At 48.9% G+C, this 19,993-nt stretch overlaps 1 protein-coding gene across 1 annotated transcript in view; it reads right to left on the reverse strand.

The window, feature by feature from the left end:
- The window catches only part of LOC134535628 (sodium channel protein Nach-like), a 180,817-nt gene that overhangs the window by 83,730 nt on the left and 77,094 nt on the right, over window positions 1-19,993 (reverse strand). The gene's annotated exons all lie outside the window — the stretch shown is intronic.

The following is a 19,993-nucleotide window of genomic DNA, read 5'->3' on the forward strand; positions in this document are numbered from 1 at the left end:
TTCACGTCAAATTAAACCGACTTTACAGACAACCCCCCTTTTTTTAACACTAACTTCGAAACCACTTTATGCTATTTTTTTCGACTTTCGATGTGACACTTAAAAAATTAACACTAAATTTAACACAAATTTACTTAGCTTTTTGAAAAACAAATTCTTTCAACGAAGCTCCTTACACACTGAGTATAAAATCTAAAATAATGTCATGTTTAGCCTGTATAGTATTTAAAGACGTTTACTAATTTTCATTAGCAAGATCATTTTAATGTCACATTATAAAAGTGCACCAAAATTTCCATAAAAACAATTTGTAATAATACAGAAGCCTCCCGGGGCCACAATAGCCAGCAAACCTGCGACGAACGACTGAATACAGAAGACTTGTTCTAATGCAAGTATACAGGCATCAAGGCGTGTGTTGGAAGTAAAGTAATTTTAAGAAAACCAATAATAAATACTGTGCTGGATTCAGATCATAACAAAATACATGATTTATTTAAAAAAATATAAAATTAACATTCATATAAAACATAATTTTCCGTAACAGTATTTGCCTCCTGGCTTAAATGCATAGAACATCGATGCATAAGACATGGCCATGAAAACTCTACATAAGAAGTCAAATTTATTATAAGACAAATTATATCACCGCCAGTCCCGGATTATCCATATAGGCAATTTAGGCATCTGCCTAGCGGCCCGGCGCCGTAAGAAAACATAGTCAAAGTAGATTTAACGATGCTTTCTTTTGCTGTGTTTTAAAGAACAATCTTTAAAAGGCCGACTTTCACAAGTACCATTTTAAATTAGTTACTTGTTATATGCCCATTAGGTAAATACTTATTTCTCTAAAAAAAAAAAAAAAAGTCGATCACATTAACAGACAGAGAAAATAGTCCTGTCGCTACCTCGGCAAAATTTAAATATAATATAGGAATTCATTCCAAATTAACTCCACGAACTATATTATAAATGTGTCCCCGGAGACCGGCAGCAGGCAATCGATGCTATATTGTTTTACGCCATCTTGGATTGTGACGTCACGGCGGCCATATTATGTGTCCTTGAACTTGAACATTGAACTTGACCTTGATCTCGACGGCCATCTTTGACTGCCATTTTGAATTCCACCATTTTGTTTTCTAGAACTTTCCGCCATCTTAAAAATCCGTAGTTATTATCCAAATAATCAGTCATTTTTTTAAAAATGTATACTGGTTTCCGTGTGTTCTTTTTGAGGAAGCCCAATTTAAAACTAGATTTTCCTATTGAAAAAATGTGACACAAAGAATTAAACAGCATTAAAATAGTGTAAACAGACACTGATTAGTAGACGACGCACTCACGGACGAATTGACAGCTCTTTGGAGATTCAATTCAACAAAGAAAGGAAATACTGGATCAAAGTTTTACACAGCGTGGTGTCAGGGATCATATTTTTGAAATCACATTGTTGAGAATTTCTTGGCGGTAATGAACTTCTTGGTTGTCAACATAATAGCAACTACTTGGGAATTTTAGATTTAATAAATGAATGTGACCCTTTTCACAGTTCTCATTTAGCCATAAATGGTAATGAAGGCAAAAGAAACCCATCATATTTGTCTTCATCGGTTTGCAGGGAAATATTTGAATTAATGGGGGGATAAAAATGTTTTTCAAGATATTGTTAGCGAAATTCTTGAAGCCGAATATTTTACAATAAGTATCGTTTCAACACTAGACATATATCATACTGATCAGCTGACTGTAGGGATAAGATACGTTACGATGTCAAACGGTGAAGTGAGAGAAAGTTTTCTTACAGCCATTGCCATAGAAATTCACAAAGGGGAAGAGTAGTGTATAAATGTATGTCCGAGCCCTGGCTTCTGGCTGAGAAGCCAGGAGCCGAACCGCCATCTTGGATTATGATGTCACGGCGGCCATCTTGGATTACCTTTACCTTTGACCTTGACCCCGGCAGCCATCTTAAAACCGCCATCATGTTCCGCCATCTTAAAAACAAGCGCCCCACTCACTAATGATGCACTTTAAATTACGCCCGCCATCTTGGATGTATATGATGTCACCATGGTACTTTTCGTTACAGCCACCATCTTAGATTATAGAACATTGCAATTATTGTTCTGGTCACCATATTGAATTCTAATAACATGTCCACCTTCTTGGATTTGTTTACAAAACATTTTTTTTTTTCGATTCTTATATCATGACTGCCATTTTTTCGTCTGCTAAAGGCAGCCATCTTGAATGACATGTCCACCATCTTGGTCTAATTCTGTTCCGATGGAGGCCGTCATCTTGGATACGGACTTCTTTGTTTCCTCTGTTGACTCCTAAAGAGCACCAGCTCTGTCCTATCACTTAAGGTCAATGTTATATTACCTACCATAGCTGTTATGGTCCTTACCGACATATTATATTTAATTTAATCTACAAAATACATTGGAAGTGCTGTGATTAGAACCACCGAATGCACTTGCAATTATGGCCACTGAATATGAATTGAAAGAATCCACATAACAATTTTGAGGAAAGTTAATGTTATGAAAACATGATTGAATATTTAACAAGTTTCAATGCGGTTTTCTGATTGATGGATGATTGATGATGATTTACAGTTAATCAAGAACTAATCATTTTTATAATTTTACTATAATCACCATTTGCAAGAACTACATGAAATGAATTACATTTCATTGCCTGTAAATAGTTTTGTTTTAATAAATAGCATCAATTTATTAGTGCCGATATATAAAAATGTGGTGTTGGTATAAAGTGTACATGCTACCTACCTAGAGTCCCACCTACCTGAAGGCAGAGAGTCCCGAGACTTGCATTGCCTAGGAGTCTCAGTCCTGCTCCCAGTTAAGAAATGAGAATTTGCACACCACTAAGGAAGTACAAATTATAACTGTGTGTATCTAGGCGACACGCTAACATGCTTGCAAGTTAACATATACACATCACAACTCCAAGCAAATTCTGGCAATTTATCTGAGATTCTGTTTTATACTCAGTCATATAAGACGCAGTACATAATTGACATGTTCCTAATGCTAAATGTAAATAGAAGATTTTATACACAAGTCTAAACCTTAATATAAAGACTAGAATAACCATGAAATGTACACGTAGGCACAAAACAATTAAACTAATCCTGACGATTTTATAGAATTAAAAAGCAAACGAAATGCGCTACGCAGAAATAGAAAATCATTTCCAATCTTTATACAGACACGGGGTTATATGAGTTACATACTCGAGGTAAAGAATTTTTTTAATGCAATAGTTATAAAAAAATAATAAGTTTATGGCATTACGTGAATCTGATGTGTCAGCAAAATATGTGTTAAATGGGCTTAACAAGATGCTCTAACTAGACAAATGAAGCCTGCAAAATCGACACGAGTTGCAAGAAATAATATTCAAGCCAAAACAAGACCGGAAACTTTATTAGTGGTTGAAAGCAAAGTACGATTCAAGGCATTTACAGGCACCCAACACGTTGCTACTTATGGCCTTACACCACGTTGTTAACTTCAGTAAATGAACAGAGAATTGGAGTGAAACAGCACACAAACAGATTAATTCCATTAAATTATGACAGTGGCGACCGAAATATAAATTAATCAAATCAAAAGGCAGAAACTAAAGTTATAATTGAGTTGGAAGAGGTGCATCCAGCCTGCACCGAGTAGGCTAATGACGAAGGGCAGGCCATGCTCCTAGGAGCGCGCGACTGCGACCCCAGTGACTGCTCAGTGGGAAGTCAACACAGAACTGCGACCCGTCACTTGTTCGAGCCACTGGAGTGTGGGATTGTGGCTCGCGGTGCAGAAGCTGTCACTTGTTGCTAGGCTCTGTTGCTAACAGTGTAGTTGTCGGGCTGGGGAGGTCACGCTTTCCCCTCAGTCAGTTGTCGAGCTGACGCACGTGAGTGTCGTGAGGCTTGTTTGGTATCCTGTGTTGAAGGGGCCTAGTGAAACTCGTTGTGCGTGCAGTGTAAAGCTCCAAGGTAGCTCGCGACAGTCAGGCTGACAACAGGATGTGTCACCCTCTGACATACCTGGCCAGTCGCACGTGGGGGCAGATCATCGTGTGAGAGTAACCTGGTGTGGGAGAGAGAACATACATAAGTACACACGGTGTCTATAGTCAGTAATAGTTGGTAAGAGCGTGAGAGAGGCTAGAGCATCAGGTTATCCTGTAGCCAGCAATAGGTGGTCGGAAGGCTAGAGAAATGAGCCAGCTTCTTCCTGATACCTCTGCCCCAGTTGTTAAGCCAGGAGAAGGGGGGTCGGAGAAATTAGCAAGGACTAGTGGAGGGGGTAGGGGGGCTCGTACGGGACCGAGGTTGGTGCTGGCTCAGGCAAGACAAGGTCTTTTGTATTTTCGGCGCTCGGCTGGGTCGTATTCGGGTATATCTTTCATAAAAGCATTGTCATTGGAGAGGACTTGGCCATAAATAGAACAATTTTCTCGTTTTGTGTAATCCGAAACATGCTCTACTTTTAGCAGCTGACGTACATCAAAATTTCTAGTGTACCAATCGCAGTCGGCAATGACTCGGAGAAATTTGTTTTGAGTTACCTGGAGCCGATCAATATAATATTTTGCTGCATGGCCCTAGATCTCAGAAACATACGAAATTTGGGGAAGAATGATTTGTAGATAGTTGGAGCTTCTTTCTCCTGGGGAAATTTGGAGTCTTTAAAATTGGGTATAGGCTTCGCAGGATGCCCGTGGCGATCATCGGAGCCCTGCTGGTGTGATATACCCAGGTATGCTTCGAGTCAAGTGTAAGGCCTGAGCTTACATAAGGGATGGCTTGGTTAAAAATTGTTAGCTCTCTATCGGGAACAGGTGCTTCTTAGTGGAAATAATAGTGGTTGACTTGGCTCCATTTACTTTGATGTGCCATCTGGTGCGCCGCTGTTCGAGTTAGATAAGCTTCCTCTGAACAGTGACTAAGACATATCTGAGGTTTGAGGATAGATGGATAACTGTAGTGTCATCTGCATACAGTGCACATGAGCATCTGCTTGCTGAATTTTAGCTGTATAAACATTATAGAAGGGGGAGACACAGCTGTGAGCTCTCGAGTTGTTGACTTCGCCCCATCGATCGCGACAAAAATTATACTTTCAAATAAATAGTGAGCCACCGGATGGATATAAGTGTCCGGGAAGTTGAAAGATGTAAGTTTTTGAATCAAACCAGAGATCCAAACTTTATCGAAAACTTTTTTTGCATCGAGAACTGTTGCTACTGTGAACTGTTTCGCTCGTGTGTTGAATCCACGAGTGGTGTCTTCGCCGAGGGTAACCACGGGATGAGAGGTAGAGAGGCCACTCTTAACACTAAATGGGCTCTCTATCTGGGATTATGTTGTGCGTATCTGAATACTCTTTGAGTCGTTTTGGTAAGGTTTTTTTCGAAAACTTTACTTGGCTGTTTAAAAGACTAATCGGTCGTATGTTCTGAGGTAGAGTCGCGATTTTCCCTGGCTTAGGAATTGTGATATCAATTTTCCAAGCAGTTGGGTACATTTCAAACTTAAAAGTAGCTTTGAATTTTTAAATAAGTATTCAAGAGCCTCAAGGGGAAGTTTTTCAAGAGTTTTGCAACTAATCCCGCCAGGTCCGCCAGCTCCATTGCTTTGACGAGAATTAATTGCAGCCGGAAGTTCTCCAAGGTAGATGAGCTCTGGCTGAACCAGGGCGCTTGCTTGTAGGTGGTTACTAACCCAGCTGTCGTGATTCTAGTGAACTGGGGATTATTTATGTCCTCGTTAGGCGAAAATATCTGCCATTAAATTGTCTTTTTTGTTTGCTGCATATTCTATTTCCGTGTCTGTAATAATCACCGAGATAGAAATAAAAGTTATTTTTCCTCCCCTCTTAAAGAGCGTTTGAGACGCCACATCGCGACTTCTGTGACTAAATTCTCGAATTTTTTATTTTTAAATCCTTTATTTTCCTCGAAACTTGGGCCTTAGGGCTGTTGTGTTCTGCCCTGGCCTGTGGTGTTCACATGCGGTGGAAGGCGTGGCGCGCCTGGCGTTTTAGAACGATCGAAATATCCACCTCTTGGCAGGAAAAGAGAGTATAATCCCTTTGTTGCGACGTCTGCAGTTGTGTCGGCGAACAGTTGAACATGAGAGGTTGTCTCCGGGGCCTGGGACAACACTCCCCCCAGGTACTCGGGGAAACTGTTCCAGTCGGCAATACCAAACGTTCTGCTAAAAATCGCCCCGAAGTATTGCGCAACAAAAGTTAGTTGAATTAACTGGGAAATAATCTAAGTCTATCTCGTCTAATTTTTCGAAGGTATCCCGAGCTCCTGGGATATTTGTAAGGGTTTCATCTAAAGTATGAGGTGTGGCCCCTCAAGTGGGGTATCAGGTCAGCGAATTGGCGCGAAAATATAAAAATTATTGTTGGAGGCATGTTCGAACAATGTTTGCCTGCTGGGTTTAGTCCGGAGCAGTCCCGGTATGCAGTCCCCAGCCTGTAGACACGCTCCTGTGGATTCATAAGTTTATTCAGGTCACTGGTGAGCAGACGTGTGAATTTTTACTCCAAATATTTATGCTGGTGGGCCTCAATGTGCTCTAAGCCAGCAATTGTTATAGGTTGATGATTAACCCCGTGCTTAGTTAGTATAGCTGTGCTGTCCCCATGAGGGAACACGGTCGGTCCTGTAGGTTGGAGAGCCGAAAATGTGCTGGCTCTAAGAAAGTTTGCTAAAAAAGCAACAAGGATCTAGTCCACTACAAGGCATTGTTCCTACTCGTAGGACTTGGGACGAAGGCCGTTTGCATTTAAATGTATGCTTTGTTTACAGCCCTCTGTTGGAGCACTGTCGCTAGTGCTCCCAGCAACAGGATCTGATGGCGGCCAGTGTTCAGGGAGGTGCGTATGCCTTGGCGAGGTCCCAGTTGTCGCGCATGCGCAGGAGACTGCTTGTTGCGCTTCTGTGCTGCCTTGTGGACACGAGTCGGCCGCAGAGGAGCGGCACTTGCTGCGGGTGTGGCGATTGGCAGGAGTGGGGAGGGGGTTGGCGCGGAGCTATGCCCCATCAGCCAGGCCGCGTGTGCGCTAGTTGGCGCCTCCTCAGGAACCCTGCCACACTCGGGGATCTCGGAGCAGTTCCCTGGGGCACGCCGCCGGCTCGGCGCTTGCAGGGACAGTGCTGGGTGCACCTGTGTCCAGGGCTCGGCAGTTTTGGAAAGACCGAGGGCATCGAGGGGTGTGAACTTTGCTGAGCTGGGGACCAAGCCACTGCCTTGTCCTGGCCTGCTTTGGAATGGTACGTGATGCGGATTTCATGTCGCCTGGTGATAGTCATTCGGTTTTTAATGCCGAGTTGGGCTAACACAGGTCCTATGTTCCCTATGACCTGGCTGTCCTCAATGACAAACGGGACGCATTTGTAGGTGCACCCTCGTCGCCTTGTTCACGATTGTTGCGCCGTGGCGCCGGCGGGACTGGTACTCCACAGCAGTGGAGCCGGGGCTGGGGCCCTGGGTCTCATCGACTGTCTTCGTGAGGTCGCTGCAGTCCAGGGGGGTGCATCCTGCTTTCACAACAGCAGTAGTGCCTTTCCAGACAACCCTCGCCTTCTTCCCCCTCCACCAGCCACAGGTGCGGCCACTGGCCTGAGCTAGTCCTTCCCAACCAGAGCTCAAGAAGAAGTGTGGACACCGAGGCTATAGGCGCCACTGCGCCTGCGCCAAAGCACAGGAGGGAAGAAGCCAGGACACATAAAGAACGCGTGATGTCAGAAGAGAAGGATCAGGGGGGTAAATGGGGGGGAAGAAGGTGAGGAGACGTACTCTTCAATACATATTTCAATTAATAATTATATAAGATGATTTGGTTTTAAAAAAATTATGAAAGTAATAAAAAACTAAGATACACTAAAGTCAATATTTTCTTAATCTAACGTAAGATAAAGGATGGAACCTGGTTAGAGAGGGTTCTAAATGTGTCTCAGGCCTTAGCTTACGCATCTAATATTGTTGGGTACCAACAATGCAAGAAGGATCTCGTGTAATTATGTGCTCTTTTGAGGGTTGTTTCAGCATTATCAGGCCTTAAAAGGCAGCGCAATATTAGTGTGAATATTTCCACGCAATTTTGGAAACCTATGGTTTGGCCCTTGAACTTAGTACATTTCTACGATCTACTGTACTGTCGTCGTTTACTTGCGAATAGACATGGAGTTGGGTTATTTTTAAATATTTATTTTAATATATGGGTACCCTTTAAACTTTTATTCAGTTTATTTAATTTCATGCTGACTGATTTTTTTCTAGATTTTAGGTATTATATTTTTTTATGTACCTTAAATGTATACTTAGAGATCGTATATATTTAGGGATCGTATATATTTAAAGTCTGCTTTAGAGTATATTGAGCGCCGAACAACATATACACATTACCGATGTCCAATTTGTTAACTTATTTTATAATATTTTTTTTGTTACTGGGCATTGGATAAGTCAATTATTAAAAAAGTATTTATTTCAAGTTTATTGTTATTATTATTTGAGTAGTATATGATAGCCGGAGATGAAACAGGTTCCAGGTTGTGCTGCATGAGGTGACAGCCGGCATCTTGGATTGTGACATTATGGCGGCCATCTTGGATGACTTTGACCATAATTTCTCCAAAAAGACTCAAAATCTAAAAAAATTATTAGAAACTTTCCGACTTCAAGGGAAAAATTCTTGTTTTGAGAGTGTTTCATTCCTCAAAAATTTTAAATTTGAAATTTGGAATGCTTCAAAAAAAATATATATAAGCGGCTTTAGACTGCTATAAGCAAGCCGCCATTAGCAGCCGAAGTCATGACCTTGACCTTGATCGTAAACTTGAAATTCTTTAATTTTTGACCAAACAAATCCGAAAAAATCTCAAAATATATTTTTTTAAATGTTTACTTCAAATGTTGAAATTTTTTTCGTTACACCCACCAACATGAATTCTAGAACATTACACTTTTAGTTACGCCCTTTTTTTGAATTCTAGAATGCTGCACTTTTCGTTATGGTTGCCATCTTGGATACGTAAGATGTCATCATTGCACTTTTCGTTACCGACGCCATCTTTAAAATCCGTAATTCTTATCCCATGTTAGTAGGAAAAAATTTAATTTAATAAAAAATTATATCAATACAATTTCATATAAATTTATAAAAAAAACTAATTTGCGACATTGAGTCCTCGGTTGGAATCAGAAATGGTCATTCGATTAAAATTGGCGACAGATCCTTCCTCCACGGAAGCCACTGGCAGACTGACCGCCCACCAAAAATGCCAAAGCAGGTATTATGCCAGCCAGTATGACGTCATGGCAACCATCTCAGGTCCGCCATCTTGTTGATGTTTGGTATAGGTTGCCATCACATTTTCGTCTGCTATAGTGTGCTGTGGCCATGTTTCTTTATTTTTTGCCCAATAATGTGCAGTAGTATTTACTACCGTAACGTCCGCCAATTTGTCAGTCGTCTTGGCAGCCATCTTGAGAAATTTGTAAATTTTAAGCTAGAAATTCAGAAAAAAATTCTAAAAAAAATTTGGAAAATCATTTTTTAAAATAATGATTGATCGAGCGATATCCACGACCATTCGTTTGGAAATGCTGTCACGTCCAATTTGTGGTGAGGCAGGTCAAGTCGATGGCCAGTCACATCTATGCAGTGGCCAGGAACTCATGACCAGTAGGTGACCAGCCTCATTCAGGTGGTAGCCAGGCGCATCCAGTAGGTGATTATAAACATCCAGTCAGTAGCCAAGAGGTATTTTTCGACGATACTCGGCGAACATTTTAAACAGTTAATGTACAAGAACATGCACATAGGAAAAGCATATCCAAACCACGAGGTCAGGTTATGTACAATGTTAGATGTACAGGCCAAGCGTCTCAGAACAAAGAGGTATAATCCATCGAAACTCGATCAACATTTTAATCAGATCATGTTCAATGTCAGGCGTATATACTAGTTTTCTCCTAACTACAAGGCCAATCATGACCTGAGTAAAGACGTATCGATGCAAATTCAAAAAAAGGAAGCACATTTAATAAACAGGACGCAGCTTTACACAACTGATCCCTGTCATGCTCGCAGTCGCTCATGTCTTGCTCCAACTAGCTATTGTCTTTCCCCACTCGCTCCATTCATACCCCGAGTCGCTACTGCTGCAACCACATCCACTTCTGTAGCATCTACACTCGCACCTGCTGTGCCCCCCATCACTTCTACCATGCTCCCACTCGCTGTTTGCATGGTCCTCATTGCTCAATCCGTGCTCCCAGTCGCTACTGTTATTCCAGTTCTCGCTCCTGTAGTGTTGCTACTAGCTCCTGCTGTTGTTGTGCTCTCACATTGCCCTGTTGTGCTCCTAGTGCCAATTTTTGCGGGCTCTTAAACCGCCTTTGCAAGAAAAGTGTCGAGCTTGTGTAGGGCGAGGAACATGATCATGCCTTCACAATGTTGAAGAAACTGATGACATGGCCCCTATTTTGGCTTCACCTGTCTTTGAGAAAAGTTTCGCCCTTCAGGTGGATGTGTCTTCATTGGTGTTAGGGGCTGTTTAGGTAATGCTGAGGAGGGGGTTCTCAGGCTTATCACTTTTGCCAGTGGCACCTTAAATGATGCAAAGCTATGTCTAGTTACCTATGAGTACGAGGCTCTGGCGTGTTTGTTTGGATTAGAAAAATTCGAATCATATTGGGACTGTAATGAACTTGACTTCTACACCGACTACCAAGCCTAAAGTTGGCTGTACAACCACCCTCATAAGCTTGGTAAACTCAAGAGGTTGATTATACGGTTGTTATGGTTTCATTTTAACATCCACCACATTAAGAGCATGGGGATACATTGTGGCCGTCTCCTTGTCTTGAATGTTTAATTCTGAGGAATTATAAGTGGAGGAGGAGAAGTCTGAGGCCGCTATAGACAAAACGGATGGTGTGATTCCCACCATCCCTCTCCTGGTGGACACCTCCCTCCCCCCCCCCCACACATCACCGAGTATTCTCCTTGGCCACAGCCACTGCGACCATGTCTTCATTGCATCCTGAGCGTGCTTCACCAACACGGTTCCCTTGGACTGGCTGTGGGAAGTGAAGACATGGCGGAGAGCTAGGGGGTGAGCCAGGCCACCGTGAGAGACTGTCCTCGGAACATCAGCGACCTCCGTGCATTTCCCCTTTAGTTCCCCTCCTGTGTGGTACACCCTCCCTTGTGCTGCCTTGTCTGCTGCTCTCCTCGGCCATGTCAGTTCCTGTGGCTTGTTACTGATTACCGAGGGCGGCAAGTGGCGGTGGTGATTGCAGTTGCCTTAGCATACTTGTAAATATTATTTTCAAAATAAATTTTCTAAACCTCGTTTTGGCTTCCACCTTCAAAATAATTGTTTTGGCTTAAAGTTTAGCTCGTTTTTGTATTTTTTTATGCGAATGTAGCCATGAAATACCACGGCCATGCCATTGGAGTTATTGATTCTTGGCAGAGAATTTCAATGCCTCTATTGACCAGTTTCACTGTCGCACTGATAATCTTATAATTTCCGGTATGAACTCAAAATTGCGGTTTTTGTCACAGCCAGCGATATAGTAATGTAACTTTCTGGCGCGTTCATTGTCATGTTTTCTTTTTATTCAAAGGATTGATCACTTGTTCCTATTAGTAATCTAAAATGTGACCGCATAAAATAGTTTTACATTAACGTCACATAACAAATTGCCTTAATTTTATTCAAAATTAGATTACATTTAAATTATTTTATAATTTTTACAATTTAAAAAAAAAAAAATATTGTAGTCCGATGGCGCGCAGTGCATTAGCCAGCTAATTACACGGCTTACCAAAATACAAACATAAAACATACTGACGTCGTACCGCCTGTGACAGTGAAGCCCGGTCTCCACCCCGCCAGTACCTTACCCCGCTGTGATACCGCACCCCTAGCCTAGCCTATGCAGGCTGACGCTGCCGCCCCCCCCTCCTAGGCCGGCCGCGGTCAACGGCAGTCGACAACGGGTCATCAACTAGGACGGTCGTGCCGTTCCCCGCGTTTCCCATCCGTTTAAAAACGTGCGTGTGTTCATTGTGTTCAGCCACCATATAGCCTAGGAGCTTAGTAGTGCACGCTGGGGCCGACGACCCACCACAACAACGGCTAGACGCTTAAGACTAGCCTGGCGCCCTCCCGGAGAACAAACACCTCAACAGAAACACCAGCAACTACTAGGCTCACCCCGGGTATCGAGTTCAAGACCCCGGGTGATGGCATTTGGCGCCCATGCGTGTGACAAAAATTAATAATTCCAGTGTTTTTCCGCGATCCGCCAACACCAAGGAAACCAGTGCGCGTGAAACGGCCATCTCGTGCGTGTGAAGGAATTGGGGTTAGACAGACAGGCGCGACCAGGACAGCGGACAAAGGGCTCCCCTCCCTTTCACTTCTGGACATTCCAAAGGAGCGAGACCGACCTCCCCCTTCCACCAGCCGGAGCTAACGCTCTTCTCTTTGTGCGACCTTCCGGGCAGCGGCCCACACCCCTCCCCCCCGCACCGCGAGAACTCCGTTACAGCCCACCCTGCTTCTCCCACCAGCCGAAGTTATCGCTCTACTCTTTGTGCGGTCGTCCGGGCAGCGGCCTACCGCGCCACCCCTCCCTCCAGTGCGCGCGCACGATTCCGCACCCCGACTACACCAAACAGCACCGGACATTGTGTGTGAATTTATTTTATATTGGTAAAAATTGTTACGCGACCGAATCCTTCTAAATTATATTAGCTACACTAAATCAACTGACACCTACCAGTGACATCAACAACACAATTGCTCACCGGTAAAATGTTACCACACATTTCAACCACAGTCTGTGCAAACTGCTACCTACCTAAGGGCATGGACCTATTAACAGGGACACTACCGTGGCATAACACATGCCGATGCGCACCCGACACCTTAAAATTCCCGATCAAGCGGGAAACAGTAAAGTCCACATGGGAAATGCAATGGAATCCTGTGTGGCCAGGGAAGGACGAAGCGGGGCTACCACCAACTGCACCGCCTGCCCTAGTGACCACAGCACCAATCACGCACACCGCCACGGGAAACCCATCAGATAAATTAGAAACAACAGAGTGTGCAAACTGCGCACAGCGCGAGCAGAAACCAAGGCAGGCACGGGAACACACATCACTAACCGACCTGAGCGCCACATGGGGGGCACCGCGAATGGTGACGAACACGGGTAGAGCAACACTACCGGAGTTCAGTGGACTGCCGCAGGAGAACCCGGGCGAGTTTCTACGGCAATGCGAGGTGCGCCTAGCGAGGGCGGGAATACCATCTGACGAATGGGCAGATCGTGCGAGTGAGCAGCTGCGGGGCGTGGCATGTCACTGGTGGAGCCTCTGGGGCCAGTTCGGAATGCTGTGGCCGGAGTTCACCACCAAGTTCATGCAGCGTTTTGACACAGGAGAGGCGGTAGTACAGTGTACCTCCCAATTCTACGGGAGACAGTAGCGAGACGGGGAACCAGTGGAGCAGTTTGTCGCCCACAAACTGCAGCTGTTTCGGCGGATCATGCCGAACACAGAACCAATGGCAGCACTGCCGACTGTCACCACCCTGCTGCGTGATGAGCTTCAGCCCTTCCTCCGCTGCTACCGACACACCTCGGTAGAAGACTATGTGCAACAGGCAGTGGCCATTGAAAGAAACCTCCAGATAGTGTGGCGCCGAAACCCATCAATGACAGACCGGGGGTACCACAGCCTAGCGTTACCGGGCGCACCAGTGACCAACCACCAAGCCAGGCCGAGTGAGCCTCAATCATCACCCAGGCGGCAGCGGGCCATCGAGGATGCACTGGTGTCACGCCAGATCACCACGCAGCCAGGCCGCCGGGACAACCAATCGCAATGCAACCATGAGCGGCCACCTCAGTGCCAACGGGGTTGTGCCACTGGGGCATATCACTGGCACAGTGAATGCCCACTTCCCCCACCACTACGCCAGCAGCAGACAGTGCCGCAGTCGGAAAATGGACCACCGGGGGTGCGGGACTGAGGGGCCCACCCCCCGCGAGAATGGCGCCATCTGCCACAACCTTCTCGGCACCACCTGCCGCAACTCCCTCCTCGGCACAACCTGCCGCAACTCCCTCCTCGGCACCACCTGCCGCAACTCCCTCCTCGGCACCACCTGCCGCAACTCCCTTCTCGGCACCACCTGCCGCAACACCCTTCTCGGCACCACCTTCCGCAACTCCCTCCTCGGCACCACCTGCCGCAACTCCCTCCTCGGCACCACCTGCCGCAACTCCCTCCTCGGCACCACCTGCCGCAACTCCCTTCTCGGCACCACCTGCCGCAACTCCCTTCTCGGCACCACCTGCCGCAACTCCCTTCTCGGCACCACCTGCCGCAACTCCCTTCTCGGCACCACCTGCCGCAACTCCCTTCTCGGCACCACCTGCCGCAACTCCCTCCTCGGCACCACCTGCCGCAACTCCCTCCTCGGCACCACCTGCCGCAACTCCCTTCTCGGCACCACCTGCCGCAACTCCCTCCTCGGCACCACCTGCCGCAACTCCCTTCTCGGCACCACCTGCCGCAACTCCCTTCTCGGCACCACCTTCCGCAACTCCCTCCTCGGCACCACCTGCCGCAACTCCCTTCTCGGCACCACCTGCCGCAACTCCCTCCTCGGCACAACCTGCCGCAACTCCCTTCTCGGCACCACCTGCCGCAACTCCCTCCTCGGCACCACCTGCCGCAACTCCCTCCTCGGCACCACCTGCCGCAACTCCCTCCTCGGCACCACCTGCCGCAACTCCTTCCTCGGCACCACCTGCCGCAACTCCCTCCTCGGCACCACCTGCCGCAACTCCCTCCTCGGCACCACCTGCCGCAACTCCCTTCTCGGCACCACCTTCCGCAACTCCCTCCTCGGCACCACCTGCCGCAACACCCTCCTCGGCACCACCTGCCGCAACTCCCTCCTCGGCACCACCTGCCGCAACTCCCTTCTCGGCACCACCTGCCGCAACTCCCTCCTCGGCACCACCTGCCGCAACTCCCTTCTCGGCACCACCTGCCATGACCTCAGCCAGGGCACCACCTGCTGCAACCTCACTCTTGGTGCCACCAGCCACACCACCAGCAGTGCTACTGGCACCATCCTTACCAACGGCATCACTGGCCACAGGACCAATGCCCTCAATGCCACCTGCACCACCACCTATCAGGATGATGCCAGGTACCACACCAACGCTGGGCCAACTGTTCCGGCCACACGACCACCTGCTGTGCATCCCGGTGGAGGTGAATGGCCAGCCGACGGCGGCACTGGTCGACACAGGTGCGAGCCATGTGTTTGTCGCCCCAAGCCTGGTACCCCCGGGAGCACTCCAACCCTACCGTGCCGAGCTGCGCCTCGCGACCACTACACGGCCAGGGATGACAGTGGGCCAAGCCGAACTCCAGGTAAACCTTCGGGAAATGTCGACCACAGTTCTTGCCCTTGTTGTGGAGGACCTGCATGAAGACCTCGTATTAGGACAGCCCTGGCTGGCAGAGCATGATGCTGTGGTGGAGCTGAAGTCTGCACGAGTCCACGTGGGAACCCGGGAGCGATACACAGTGTATGCCACGGGGCTCGCACCCGAACCACCTGGCGAACCGCTTACACTGGCGCAACTGCGTCACGATGTACCCCCGCAGTATCAGGCAGCTGTGGAAAAGGTGCTGCAAGAGAGGCAGGATGTGTTTGCACTTGCCAACCCCCTGCAACGCACCACAGTGGCCGAGCATCGGATCCCAACCATGCATGATCAACCCATTCATGAACCACCCAGGGGATATGGCTTCCGAGAGCAGAGCGCCATCAGAGAGCAGGTATCAGAAATGTTACGGGATGGCGTCATCGAGCCCTCCAATAGCCATTATAATTCATGTGTGGTGTTGGCCCCGAAAAAGGACGGCTCGCTGCGTTTTTGTGTGGACTTCCGGCCCCTGAATGCCATCACCATTAGCTCACCTCCGCCCCAGATCAATGTCGAGGCCGCCATCGCAGGCTTAGGACGAGCCAAAGTGTTCAGCATGCTTGACCTCAAGGCTGGCTATTGGCAGGTGCCCATACGGCCTGGGGACCGAGGTAAAACTGCTTTTACAACACCAGATGGGCGGCGCTTCCAATTCAGGGCCATGCCATTCGGCTTAAAGTGCGCACCAGCCACCTTCCAGGAGATGATGACGCGGGTGCTAGAGGGGTATGTGGGACAGATTGCCATAGCCTACCTCGATGATGTCATTGTGTTTTCCGAGACATGGGAGGACCACATCCGCCACCTTGCCCTCGTCCTAGAGCGGCTCGCGACACATCACCTAACAGCAGCCCCAGCCAAGTGTCATATCGGAGCACTCGAAGTCGAGTTCTTAGGGCACTTGGTGGATGCGGCAGGCAACAGCCCACAACCAGTCCACCTGCGGAAAATCGCGGAGGCTGAGGTGCCGAAGACCCGCAAACAGCTACAACGTTTCGTGGGACTCGTTAACTGGTTAAGGAGCTATATACCCAACTTTTCAAGTATCATTGTTCCACTCACAGACCTTTTATCACCACAGTTGCGCTACAGGTGGGATGCGATCGCACAAAATGCCTTTGACCACATCAAGGCCGCATTCACGAGCTGCCACACATTGGCACGGGTGGACCCAGAGCGCCGCCTGTACCTGCAAACCGATGCCAGTGCCCTAGGAGTGGGAGCTGTGCTGTTCCATCTGGACCAAAATGGAGACCGACAAGTCATCGACCATGCGAGTGCGAAGTTCGGCTCGGCAGAGTGTCGTTACCACAGTAACGAGCAGGAGTGCCTGGCTGTCGTGTGGGCCGTGAAAAAGTACTGCCCGCACCTGGAAGGAAAACCATTCACGCTCCGCACCGACAACAGGTGCCTGACCTGGCTGCACACCATGCAGGGAAGGAAGGGCAAGCTGATCCGGTGGGCATTGTTCCTGCAATCTTTTGACTTTGAAGTCGAACATGTCCCTGGAACAGACAACCAGCTGCCCGACCTTCTGTCTCGCGAGCCAGACGAGAACAGCGAGCTAGCTGACCATGAAGACTGGGAGTATATGCTGCCACCCAGCCACCAAAACAGGCAAGCCCAACCAGATGCAACATGCACGCGGATTACAGCCGATGCCCAGGAAGACAACGTACCACCGAGTACAGCAGCCGACGTCCACCGCCGAGTTTTGGAAGCCCAAGGGACGTCACCAGAGGCCAATCGACGGCGCCAACAGGCGACGATGGGGGAACATGACACATGGTGTGTACGAGACGGGACAGTGTGGTGCCGTACACCTGGACACCAAGTGGACTGGAAGACGTACGTACCACCTGAAGCCCGGGAAGCTGAACTACGGTTCTACCATGACCACGACCTAGCCGGCCATCCCGGCACCGATCAGACGAAGCGGGCTGTTTGCCAATATTACCACTGGCCCGGAGTCGCCAGCGATATACGCGAGTACGTGCGCGAATGTCAAGTCTGTCAATCACGGAAGGCAAGACGGCGAGATGGGGAGGAGCAGCAGCGGCCACGGGAACCCACCACAGCCTTCCAGACAATAGCACTGGATGTGATGGGCCCATATCCACGAACACCGAGGGGGAACAGGTTCTTGCTTGTAGTAACTGACCTGTTCACCCGGTGGATGGAGGCCTATCCCTGTCGAAATGTGCGAGCCGCCACCATCACCAAGATCCTGGCACAAGAGTTCTTGCCGCGCTGGGGCTACCCGCAGTCAGCCCTCTCCGACAATGGCAGCCAGTTCTTGGGCCGACAGTGGAGGACCTGGTGCGACGACCACTAAATACAGCACCACACCACACCTGCATACCACCCGCGGGCAAACCCCACCGAACGCCGCAACCAGGAGCTGAAGGCACAGATGCGCATACGCCTCAGCTCAGACCATGCGCAGTGGGACAGGCACATTTCAGATGCCCTGTTCTGCACGCGCCGTCGGGTGAATGCGGCAACTGGTAGAACACCCGCCGAGATGGTTCAGGGACACAATCTACCCCTGCCCGGTGAATGGGCCACGCATGGAGTACCACACCCGACAGAAGGACCGGAAGAGCGAGACCGCCGCCGCACAGCCACACACGAAGAAGCACGCCAACGGCAAAAAGTCTACGGATGGAAATAACACCAACGACGAACCACATGCCACCCACCGTACAAGCAGGAGACCAAGTGTTTGTGCATGTCCATCCCCTGTCGGCCACACCACGTAATTACTGTGCAGGATTGGCCCCCCGCTGGGGAGGCCCCTACACAGTACAGAGACGCCTGGGCCAGACCACATACCTCGTGCGCCTAGGTGGACGGCGGGTGAAGAAGATTCATCGTGATGACCTGCGCCTTGCCAAACTCCCGGGAGACAGGCTCCCAGAATCGCCTGTAACACTGACTCCACCAGAACACCCAGCACCCAGGAGAGAACTGGACGATCCGACCACCCCTGAGGGTGAGGGGGACGAGGACCAGAACGGTGGGCAAGTCTCACGCCGACGGTTCAGACGCAAATAATTACCACGAGTAATTATCACTGATGTCTCGGCGGATGAAACGACATTCGATGCAGACGAGGCACCAAGTACACCACCGGTCGTGACCGAACCGTACGAGACTGAACCCGATGCACCTGTGTCACTGACCCGGGGTGCCTGGGGCCACCTGGCATCCCTGGAGGATGCCCACTTCACTGTCCATGTGATCGAGCCGAACGACGAGGCTAACGAACAGCCCCGCCGGCCATCCCAGCACCCGTGTCACCTGGATGATAATGGCCTCAATGAGCCAATGACCCCACAGCGACAAATGCATCGAAAAATGAGAACAAGGCTGTTCACAGGCGCAGACACCACACCTGATAGGAGCAGCGACCACGCGCTGTCACCACCCGCAATAGAACCAGAGGAGGACCGAACCAACCAGAACTCGAGTGGTCTGGCAGCACCCGGGATTCCAGAAAGTGAAGAGACCACGTCAGCTATCCAAACTGACCTCCGCCAACATGACAACCTGACCGGACGGCCCCAACGGGTCAGACGGCCACCGAGATACCTCGCAGACTATCACCTGGGAACAATCCGGGGCGCCCGGTATGCTGAAGAAGCCCCCGTGTTCACACAGCGGGATGACCTGTGAGCAGAGCGGGGGCCCTACCAGCTGCTGCCACTCCAAGTGCCTCCAGCCTGGACCTGCTGCCAATGCTAGGGGTGCAACCATGCTGCGGGGTACCGTTCGCAGGGAAAGACCGGGCTTCTCCAGGGGGGGGGGGCGTTTGACGTCGTACCGCCTGTGACAGTGAAGCCCGGTCTCCACCCCGCCAGTACCTTACCCCGCTGTGATACCGCACCCCTAGCCTAGCCTATGCAGGCTGACGCTGCCGCCCCCCCTCCTAGGCCGGCCGCGGTCAACGGCAGTCGACAACGGGTCATCAACTAGGACGGACGTGCCGTTCCCCGCGTTTCCCATCCGTTTAAAAACGTGCGTGTGTTCATTGTGTTCAGCCACCATATAGCCTAGGAGCTTAGTAGTGCACGCTGGGGCCGACGACCCACCACAACAACGGCTAGACGCTTAAGACTAGCCTGGCGCCCTCCCGGAGAACAAACACCTCAACAGAAACACCAGCAACTACTAGGCTCACCCCGGGTATCGAGTTCAAGACCCCGGGTGATGGCAATACAAGAACTCTTTTAAAATGCGCAAGTAAAGTTTGCAACACCCGTAAACTCATTGTCGTGTTACGTTAGCGAACTCTCAAACGCAGAAGCCAGTTTCCGCTCGTTGCGCACAGCAGGGCCTTAACCAGGACAGCGGTCGACAACTCTTACTTCTTTAACCGTGAGTCTGGAAGAATCCTCCGAAAGCACG

Source organism: Bacillus rossius, chromosome 10 (assembly GCF_032445375.1).
Source record: "Bacillus rossius redtenbacheri isolate Brsri chromosome 10, Brsri_v3, whole genome shotgun sequence".
NCBI lineage: Eukaryota > Metazoa > Arthropoda > Insecta > Phasmatodea > Bacillidae > Bacillus > Bacillus rossius.